Below are 11,378 nucleotides of genomic sequence, written 5' to 3' on the forward strand. Positions count from 1 at the left end.
TAGACACTAAAAGTAAAACTGTTAATTTGCTGTGGTCTTTAGTCTAGATGTGCTTGTAAGTATTAGACTTGTGCGAATTTGTATGAGCTTCCAGTTTGGCTGCATGCAAAAGTGCCTCCCTTTGAGCTCAAATGATGTTGAATTCCCCTTGGAGCTACTCCCATCATTCATGGAGTGAGGGAATAGTGGAAGAGTGAGAGTTAAAAGTATCACTCATAAAGGTGTAACTCAAGGATGGTTATATGGTAGTGGGGCTTTTCAATGCGTCACCTTGCAAGGTTCCCAATTGCCTCTTCGACGTTTAATAGTTGCATCAAAGGGTTTAGAATTTGCTAAGCAAGAATTTGTTGATTTGGCAAAATCCCCAAATTTGATTGCCTTGTCTTTATTGTCTACTTGCCAATAAGGAGATTGGATATTTGCTAATCTCTTAAAGTTGTAAGGCTCTTATAGAATTGTTGCCAAACTAAAGGAGGTAGTGTAGGAAGGTGTGGGTTGTGGTCGAAGTCTAGTGTACAAAGAGTTTAAGCATTGCAAAGGGTGGAGGTGATAGTTTTGAATGTGTTTTTAATTGAGAAGTTGTGGGTTTTGTCCATTTGGAGTGACATGTTAGCTATGAGCTTGGATTGCAGTGCTCAACTTGATTGTAGAGCCCAACTGTGACACTACATTTTTTGGGTTCTCTTTGATACTTGATAGATAATTGTGTGCCATACCAACCTTGGTTTGGGAATTCCTTCATCCATTAGTGTTAAAGCATAAGATCTAGACCAATTGATGCAATTGAGGTATACATGATGTTGAGAAGTGACAATAGGAAGTAATATATAGGACATGCTAGACTTAAGGGTTCATTTTTCTAATAAGATGTTCAAATTAAAACATACATGTGGAGGTGCATGTGTCATTCATACATTGCATACATTTGAACATTTGACACTACCATGAAAATGATATATGGCTCCTTTGCAAGGTTGACATGATGGAATGTAAAGTGGGGCTTGCATCAACTAGGTAAACTAAGGGAGTGAGTTCTAATATTATGGAAGAAATAGACAAAGTCACAAAGTGTATGTCAAGTATAGTAGTTTGACAAGCTTTAGTTGCTCCTTGAACCCTTATCTATAACCTTGTCCTCTTTCTTGACAACTTTCCATACAAGCAATTAATATTTTTGAGATTTCTTCCCTATTGAACCAAGTGTTGTGTTCCTTGCTTGTGGATTACTTCTTATTTAAGTTTTCCAAGTTATGATTCTTGGGAAAGCTTTAAAGCAAGATGACCACTCATGTATAATAGCTTTGCCTTAAAGTAGTCTTGGCAATACCCTCGTACTATTCTAACCTTACTTGTGATACCAATTTTTATGAAATTGGCCTTATAGCCCCCTACCTAGTATGCATGAGATGGTTTTGCTAACATTTATTCCTAGGTCTAGCTAAGTCATCTACTATCAATGAGCAAAACATAAACTTTGTTAACTACAATGCTTAAAGATGGATGTTATGAAGCTAGATAATAAAAAAAACTCATCCACAATGAATTTTGAAATGACCCATTGTTACTAATATGTAAACAACAAACACAATAAATTTTTTTGGTAGCACAATCTTGAATCACTAGTAGTAGCATGTTACAAGGACTTGCCATGTGAACATGAGTAGCATGTAAATTGATATTAGATTTGCATCATTTGCACATATATATATTGAAAGACTCAAAATGCAAATACTTAGAACAGTTGGTCTTAGAATATTAGTTCCAACATGTAATAAGTACATGCTAGTGGAACATTGGCATAATGTAATATAATAACGATGTTAGATGAACATCAATGTAAGCAATTCATTGGTACCACCATGTATGGATTGATGCTAGCTTAATGGACATATTACCACAAAAATGATAATATGCATCTCATGGCCTCAAAAAACATTGGAACTTCGAATAATGCCTTTTGATTAATGGATTTTCTTTGCCACTCAATGTCTTGGTTTAGTCAATTGGGTTGGTTTGAACAAAAAAAGAATTCACAAAAAAGTATGGTTATGGGGATAAAATCTATCAATGTGGTGAAGGACAACCCTCGTGCATGAAGGTTGGTTATGGGGATAAAATCTATCAATGTAGTGAAGAACAACCCTTGTGCATGAAGGTTTATGGCAAAGTAAGTACCCAAATATACTATAGAACATATATGTGAGCAAGTAAACATTTACACCACTTTTTCTACCATGACATAATGATCTAGAAAGTCAATGGTTCTAGCATCTTCATTGGTATGTGCTCATTAAAGAATAGATTAGTAAGTTCGATTATGGATTGCAATTAATTTAATAATTATATTCAATGTAGTATATAATTAAAGTCCAGAAGAAATTTGATCATAAGATGTTGCTATCATGTAGTGATTCGTATATATAAAGGTTTCTCGTCTTCTAGTATTAGGTCTAGCCAAGGCACAATATCTCAAGTTTGCTTCTTCCTTACTACACTTGGAAGCCATTACTCCTCTTAACCATGTAAACTTGCATCCATGATATGATTGATATTATTGTATTGTGCCCTTCAGTAATGAGATGCTATCTCATAATTTCCAGCTTGGCCTATGCTTTTTGATAGGAGTATTGACATGTTCTCTCAATGTTCATCCATGATGTCTAACCTAGGGTGGTAGTTTTATTCTAGGACATGAATATTGGGTTTGATAGCTTTTTGTAGGATGAGCTCCAAATCCCCATTTAAAGAGTTAGGTCTCAAAATTTTCATTCTATATTGGTAGCCTATACTAATAATGGTTGCATGCCAAAACAAAGAAGCAATGTAAGGTTGGTCAAAGAAGTCAAAGCTAAGTCAAAATGAGTGAATGGAGGTTAATTGTCAATGATGGAAGCATCCTTATTTGGAAGCTGAGGGAGGCTAGTGAAGTGCCAAACCAATAATGAAATAATTTGTTGAATGATCTTAGGTTTAATGTCTTTAAATAGGTCCATACCTTGGTTATTGCTTTAAATCCTACAGCATGCGGAGATCCCTCTTCTAAAACCTAAGAGTTTAGATTACTCTCATACAATTTGCATTTAATTCGTGAATGAAAACTCAAGCCCTTATGTGCCTAAAAAGTTCCGTTATAAATATTTGAAGCTATGAGCAAGCTAGCCAAGTTCAATGAGAGAGTTCTAAGTTGAATAAAAGTCATTATTGCAAGCAATCCACGAAGGTCTAAGGCATACACGGGTTACGTACAATTATTGGGGAAATCCACACCTCAACACATCACTTAAGGAAAAGCAAATGGGAGGAGGGTATGGAGATTGAGGACCACATGTGCCAACTTTGTGGCACAGAGACAAAGACTAAGGAGCATTACATTTGTTGATGCACAATATATTATGATATTCAAGGCAAATACCATTGTCTATTTTGAGAGGGCTTTGGCTCTCTATGATAGGTGATGCAATTTGAGGATCTTAGATGTTTGAGATTTTATCTTTTGGAGCTTCAAAAGCGCAAAGCTACTATTCTACAGAATGGAAGTCCTCCCCCCCCGCCAAAAACCCAATCCAGGCACAATTGGATAGAGGGTTGTCACTGACTTTTTCGCCGCCACACAATCAAGCACAGGATTGGCCACCATCATTGGGGGATAGCCACCAAGGTTAAGTCGTAGAGGAGCTTCACCTTCAGGGGGGTATTTCCTTGGATAGAGCACTAGCACTCAATCAAGCGAGACAACCGTGCCCAGCTAGAAGCAGGCCCAAACACTCTTATCCTTGGATAGAGCACTAGCACTCAATCAAGCGAGACAACTGTGCCCACCTAAAAGCAGGCCCAAACACTTTTATCATGGATATATTAGAGCTATCATTTATTTAGCACCAGACAAGATAGGTGTCGAGATACCTCAACCACCATAGAGAGCTACATTTTCACTTGAGGGAGATATTTCACTGAGGAAAATAACATTTTTATCTTTCTTTTTCTCATTTCTTATTAGTAGTACCACTTACATCAGCACCAAGAATATATTCTTACAAAGTATATCACCTAACATCTAGTCTTATATTGCATGTCTTTTATCTTTTAAAGATGAGAGATATGTTTCCTTGTATGTTTTGGCGTAGTCTCATAGGCCACATTGGCCTTTTAGAGATGTTAATTCTCTCCCTCCCTCCCTCCCTCCCTCCCTCCCTCCCTCCCTCCCTCCCTCCCTCCCTCTCTCTCTCTCTCTCTCTCTCTCTCTCTCTCTCTCTCTCTCTCTCTCTCTCTCGCTTCACCACTTCTTTCTTTCTTTCTTTATTATCCACATATTGGCCCTCTTCCATATAAAGGCTTGTTTGTGGTATGGGCTGATTGGTTTTTAATGTTCCTCATTAGCTCCCTCTAGGATGCAAGAGCAGAACCTAAGGGTGAGGGTTAGGCCTAAGCTCTTACCCTAACAATGAGATGAAAACAAAGACTTTCTCAATGTTTGTGGCATCACCACCCAACCCAAACCGTGAGCTAAGCTCATGAGATGAGTATTTACATCAATGAGTTTATAGTGTGGAAGCAAAGAATATGGTTTTGATGAAGGACTTGCTTGCCAAAGTGCTTATGTGCTAAGCACTTTAGCGAAACTAGAGGGAAAGCAAGCAACAAAAATGATACAACCAATAAAAATATTGAAGATGAAGTCAAGAAAATAACAACCAAAATATAACCAAAAGTACACAAAGAAATAGAAATAAGAAAGGAGGCAAATCAACAAGTAGAATAGGAAATCAAAGAAGGAAGCAGATCAACAAGGTATGCTAAACACCTTCCTTTTAGTGGTCAATGAAGCTCCATTACAAAATAATATCACATTTCATGCACATATATGAGGCCTTTCCAAGGGGCATGAAGAAAAACAAGGTGAACTAACTAACAAAGAGCAACATGAATGTTCACAACTATACATGCTAAAGACCAAACTAGGCCAACAATGGAAAAAAAAGGGTTCAAGTGGATGCTTCCATGGCAAGTCACCAAGCAAGGAAAGAACCAAGCAACTTTAATGTTTAGAAACATGGAAGATAGAGTTGAAGTATTAAAGCAATAAAATGTTTACAGGGAAACAAACTGTGGACCGTATATGAACTTACACCATCACAACTCAAAACACAACTAGGTGAAATTGCCAAGATGAAAGAAGTTAGAAAGGAGGGCTAATGGGCAATTTGTCAAGGTGGCAAAGTCATCATAGAGGAGTACAAATAGTCTAAAGCACTAAGTCCCACTTGGGGCAAATGAAGTTTATTAAGATTAAAAAGTCATCATGAAAGGATTAAGTTACTTTTGGATGATGAAGCATTAAGCAATTTTGATAGCTTTAGTAATGGTGCCTTGTTGTGGGTGTCTTCTTTTGTGTCAATGGCTCCTTGAAGTGGATCTGATAAGACACCCTAGTAGTTTTAAACTTCAAATGAATGGAGCTTCACAAGTTAGTAACCTCACCCATTTTCCTCTATTCTTAAATTATTTTAACATGATGGGTATCCATATAGATTGGAGCTGAATGAAATAGCTCTGATAGTGTGCCATCCTTGTATTATGTAAGGAAAGGGATCTAACCCAAGTCTTCTATGTATCTAATCTCAATATGTTTGCTATGATTACATGGTCTAGTTTTGACTAGCTTGTAGGACAATTTAGGCTATAATCATGGGGGGGAGGCTAAATTTTCAATCTACAGACCATGAAAGTTCATCCTTATACCCATCTAAGCATACAAGAAATGTTTGTCACTCTCCCTTGCTAATTGTCTGGATGAAGCTAGTGCTAGTTGTGGGTATATAGATGCTTCCCCCGATCTTTACTCATGATCTCCTTTGGGGTTGAGCTATTTTCTTGTATCATATGTGATATGATTGTGACCAATGGTCACTCCATATGCTCCCATCCATACTTTAACTCCCATTCTAGTCCATCATGGTTTGTTAGTGGTTATCTGCTCATGTGATAGAGGCTTAGGCCCCAAATGGCTACCCCCTAGAGGAGTGTGGGTGTAACTAGTGTATCAAAGAGCCACAATTTGGTGCATGGTTCATGGAACTATGTGTGCACACTCTCTCTCCAATACACCCAATACTGCATATGCTTGTGCTAGTCCGTAAGCCCTGATGTCTCCCTCCAAGAAAATTGTGGCCCTTTGAAAGTGACTCCCATGTAAACATATTGTTTAAGAGACTCCATTGGCTCTCCATCGAAAGTAAACTAATTCTCAAGTCTCATCACCCAATTGGCTAAGGTGTTGAATATCATAACCTTGGTCTTCTCAAGGTTCACCTTAAGGTCTCTATCTTTACAGAAGATTGATAGTGCATCCAAATGTCTATGTAGCCCCTCGAGTGAGTAAGATATAATCACAATGTCATTTGCATAAAGTAATATGGAGACCAAAACTCCAGCTAAACTAGCTCCAACCCCTCTTCTATCAATATAATTTGAGACCTCATCTATAGAGCACAAACAATGTGGGTGAGAGTGGGCACCCTATTTCACTACAATAGTGATGTTGAGACTGAGTCTAAGATACCCCTTGGTGCTTGTACTTTACTTGTTCACTATCTTATAAGAGCAAAGATATTCGAATGTATCTCCTTAGGGGTACCAATATCTTGTAATCGTATCGAATAGAAGACTTATCCTGCACTTTGTCTTTTCCCTTATCTTTGCTCCTTTCATTGCGCAGTTCATGGCATTGTGGCCTAATATGGCCCTTGATCACAGCATAGTGCCTACAAAGTCCAGTATTAAAATTGAAGAGATCAATGTTATGCAGCCTGAGGATGTTGATAATGATGATTATATCCTTGCAGCTTCTTCTAGTGCTTCGCAGATGACAGAGATACACTCTATGTATGCACAGTGTTGGCTCTTGGACTTAGGTGCATCCTTTCATGTGACACCTTGCCGAGAGTGGTTTCATTCATACCATACCATTTCAGGTTTTGTGCACTTGGGTGATGACAACTCTCTTGACATTGTGGGCATTGGTAATGTTAGGCTGTAGCTTCCTTCTGGCAGTAGTTTTGTTATGCAGAATGTACGTCATGTACCTGCTTTGACATGCAGTCTCATGTCAACTGGACAGCTTCATGATGCATGATGAGATCTTTTCTCCTGTGGTTGAGATGACCACCCTGCGCTTAGTCTTGGCTTTGGTTGCTCAACTTGACTTGGATTTATGCAAGATGGATGTCAAGACGGCTTTCTTACATGGGGACTTGCATGATGAGATTTATATGGAGCAGCCTAAGGGCTTTGCAGAACCTGGCAGGGAGCACCTAGTGTGCAAATTGAGAAAAAGTCTTTATGGCTTGAAACAGGCATCTAGGGAGTGGTATCATAAGTTTGATGCTTTATGCAGTCATAGGGCTACAGTCGGAGTGCTATGGATCTGTGTCTTTATAGAAGAAAGCCCGTGATGGTTCGTTATTGATTTTGGTACTCTATGTGGATGATATGTTGATAGCAGGGAAAGCTCATGATGAACTAGATGCTCTTAAGACTTAGCTCAAGAAGAGCTTTGAGATGAAAGATTTGGAACAAGCCACTCATATACTTGGTATGCGCATTAGACGTGATAGGCATCATGGACTCCTCTACTTGTCACAGAGGGAGTATATTCATAAACTCCTTGAGCACTTCCGCATGCAAGACGTAAAGCCTATTGGCTATCCATTGCCTTCTTATGTGAAGGTATCACAGGCTGATTGTCCGCAGACAGATGAGTAGAGGGCCGAGATGGCCAAGATTCCCTATGCATCCACAGTGGGCAGTCTTATGTATGCCATGATAGCCACTCATCCAGATATTGCCTTTGCAGTTGGTGTTGTGGCACGCTATATGGCTACCCCTGGCACGAAGCATTGGGATGTAGTGAAGGGTATCATGAGGTCCCTGAAGGGCACTCCAGATATGTGCCTATGCTATGGTAGCTAGGATACAGGAGTCGTGGGGTACACTAACTCAGATTATGCAAGACATGTAGATAGTAGGAAGTCCACTTCCGACTATGTATTCACCTATGCTGGAGGTGCTGTTTCTTGGATGTCCAGGGTGCAAAAATGCACGACCCTTTCTACTATAGAGGCCGAGTATGTTGCAGCCACTGAGGCTTGCAAGGAGGCCATTTGGTTTCTGACCTTGGTATTGATGCTATCCTTACATTGCATTCAGATTCTATGAGTGCTATTCAGTTAGCCAAGAATTCGGTCTTCCATGCTAAGACGAAACACATTGAGGTGAGGTATCACTTCATACATGGGGTCATTGAGGACAAGTCTGTTGACCTTGTCAATATCTCGACTGACCAAAATCCTGCAGATCTGCTCAGAAAAGCCTTTCTACAGAGCACTTTGCCTTCCTCAGGAGGTTGATGGGCGTGGATGATATGACGTCTTTCCTCATCCTGTTGTACATGTATACATGTTGTATTGTCTTTTTCTTTTTTTTTTCACTCCTCACTAGGGTAGATTCGTCTTTAAGTGGGAGGTTGTTAGGGTAAAGGCACCTCCGCCTAGCCACCCATGTATTACTACACTGACAGTCACCGCCATTGCACACTGCAGGTGGCAGGCGCCCGCCACCGTTACTTTATTCTTTATTCTTTTAGTGATAGTTTGAATAAAGGAAGTCCCGGTCACACATTGTGACTGTTGGAGTTTCCATTTCTTGTCTCTTTCTTTCTTGCTCTTGCTCTCCCACCATAGCTCTTGAATGCAAGCTTGGATCCTTCTCACCTTTCAACCTTACTAGCTTCCTAGAGAGCCCGTGCCACAACGCGAGGATCACTATCCTAGGATAAATCTACAAAGCAACAATATATCTTTTTGGTGTGTGCTTGACCTTCCTCAATAATAGCCTCAATGTTAAGTCCACAAATGTAAGGATTCATAAAATCTTGGATTGTGAACCGTGATTACCTTTATTACATCAACATGATGATCCATAATACCTTGAACCTTGAAGCCTTATAATCAATACCTTGATTAAATTGATAGCCAATAACACGAGTCTCAATCCTTTTGAATATCTCAATTATAACTTTGATACCTCAAGTCCGTTGTAAAGGCAAGTACACATATGGTTGAATACATCAATTATTAACCCTAGTAATACCTTGACTAGTATGGGCTAGTACCTTAACTACTTGTTCCTAATTGAATTCCTTGAGGGCCCTTGGGTGGCATCCCATACGCCTCTATTACCTCAAGTGGTCAAAACTACTTTGAGTGCTTGAGAATCCACTCCATTACAATAGCAATACCTTTGGGATCAATGCCTTGAAGGTAGCATTTGAGTACACTACACCTTCTCAACTCTATACCTTGAGTATGTGAGTAGAGACATACAATACCTTTAGCGGACACCTTGAGTGCATGGGAATATTGATGATTACCTAAATGTTCTCAACCTTGGATATAAGATCTTGAGTCCCTTGAATACCTTAGAGTGTATAGTCTCTTCTTCGATACATATTGAATACCTAGGACGTGGATTTCTCACTACTTGTATCTCACTTCATTCTCACCCTTGGATATAATAACTCAAGTCCCTTGAATACCTTAAAGTGCATAGTCTCTTCTTTGATACATATTGAATACCTAGGGCTTGGATTTCTCACTACTTGTATCTTAACTCAAGACTTGGATCAAGGGCCTTGCACTCATTTGAATATATAATAAGCACACCAATAGGGTGGATAGCATTGCGAAAGAAGGGCTCATATCTCTTAACATTGCAAGGATCACTTGTGAAAACTAGGGATGCTTAGTTCATTACCACATAGACACAATTGAGGTAAAGCCTCTAGATTGATAGAGAACTTTAGTCTATTGCATCGAGTTCCTTAAACAATATGGAAGATAATGTAGAGACTTTTCACTCTTGCAAAGGACATTAAAGGATTAACCTTGAATTGACTAGAACCCATCTCATTCTTTTAGACATATGCTCAAGGGTTTGCCCATGATAGTACCTCAGGGGGTTGGTTTTCTACCCTCTTGGATGATTTGAGTTAGTCAAAACCATAGCAAGTAGTGCATAGTGGGATGAAAGATCCTAGCTAGGCATTAGAGAATGCTTAACCATTTTTGAACAGAGAACATGATTATATTGATCCTATGGATTTTAATTAACCCTAGGATGGATCTAAAGAAGAGTTTTAACACTAGGTCATGTCCTCTCCAATGTGTAAAGGACTACGGACACCCAACCCTTAAATATGTGTTTTGATTGGTTAAAGCTTACAAAGTGGGTGCCTGTCATTTAGTGTGTAACCACTGGTCGAATTTGTCTCTCTCTAACCTCTTTTTCCCCACTACATGGTTTTACGACACATCAAGGGTACAACATCCTCGATGTGCTTGGATGAAATGTCACCTTGAGATTGTGCATCATCTCTAACTTTACACCAAGTGGGACTTTAAGTGTAGGACAATAATTTAGGCTTGATTGGAGTCCCATCTTCTAGTTATACAACTGCACGAGCACCATTGGCACTAGACAGAAAGGTAGATACACCCCCAAGGAGAGCAAAATTGGTTGTATGCAAAATAGAAGACTCATATTGAAGACCTATCAACATTGGTGGTGGCCTATATTCCTAGTTCTTTAGTAGTTCTCCATGATGATATCATCCATCACCTGCTCTTTCATTATCTATATGATCAACTATTGTTTTCTAGAGTATTATAACAATATTTTTATTCACCATCACTGGTAATCACCTTTGCTCCCACATGACTACTTCGTTATCGATTATCCCATCATTTTGCATCTTTGGTGCAAGCTATAATATGCTACCTGAAGCAACATGAGTGCCAAGGGATCAATACTTATCTAGGAGAGGGATCATGTTAATTACAATTTGTTTTTGGAAGATATATAATTTTTAAGACCTCATCACATCATTATTGTTTTTAAATTTTTTTGTAGAGCCATGTCATTGATGTACATGTTATATGAATGTATTCATTAACCCACACTAGATATGAGGGTTGTAGTGATACATTTTATTCATTTTCGATCTAGATTTGGGCCCAAATTACCTTAGAAAGAAGCATGCATTAAGAGGAGGATCAAGGTGAGCCCACAAAGTGTAAAAATGTCTAGATCTAGAGCACAGATATGGCAGATGGAACACAAAGACAATGCTCATGTTAACATAGATTAGAGAGACCAACTACTACTCAAGTGAATTAGGTTCCAAGATGGAAGCTTGGACTCATAAACACAATCTTAAGTATGATACTGACTATGACTAAAAGGAAAAAGTAAAATTGTATTCCATCATTGAATGATAAGAAGGTATATCACTTTATAAGCTCATTAAGGTTTCCTTTATCTCC

Source organism: Lygodium microphyllum, chromosome 9, assembly GCF_053477565.2.
Source record: "Lygodium microphyllum isolate KBCC chromosome 9, Lygodium_microphyllum_v1.1.10, whole genome shotgun sequence".
NCBI classification, from domain to species: Eukaryota; Viridiplantae; Streptophyta; class Polypodiopsida; order Schizaeales; family Lygodiaceae; genus Lygodium; species Lygodium microphyllum.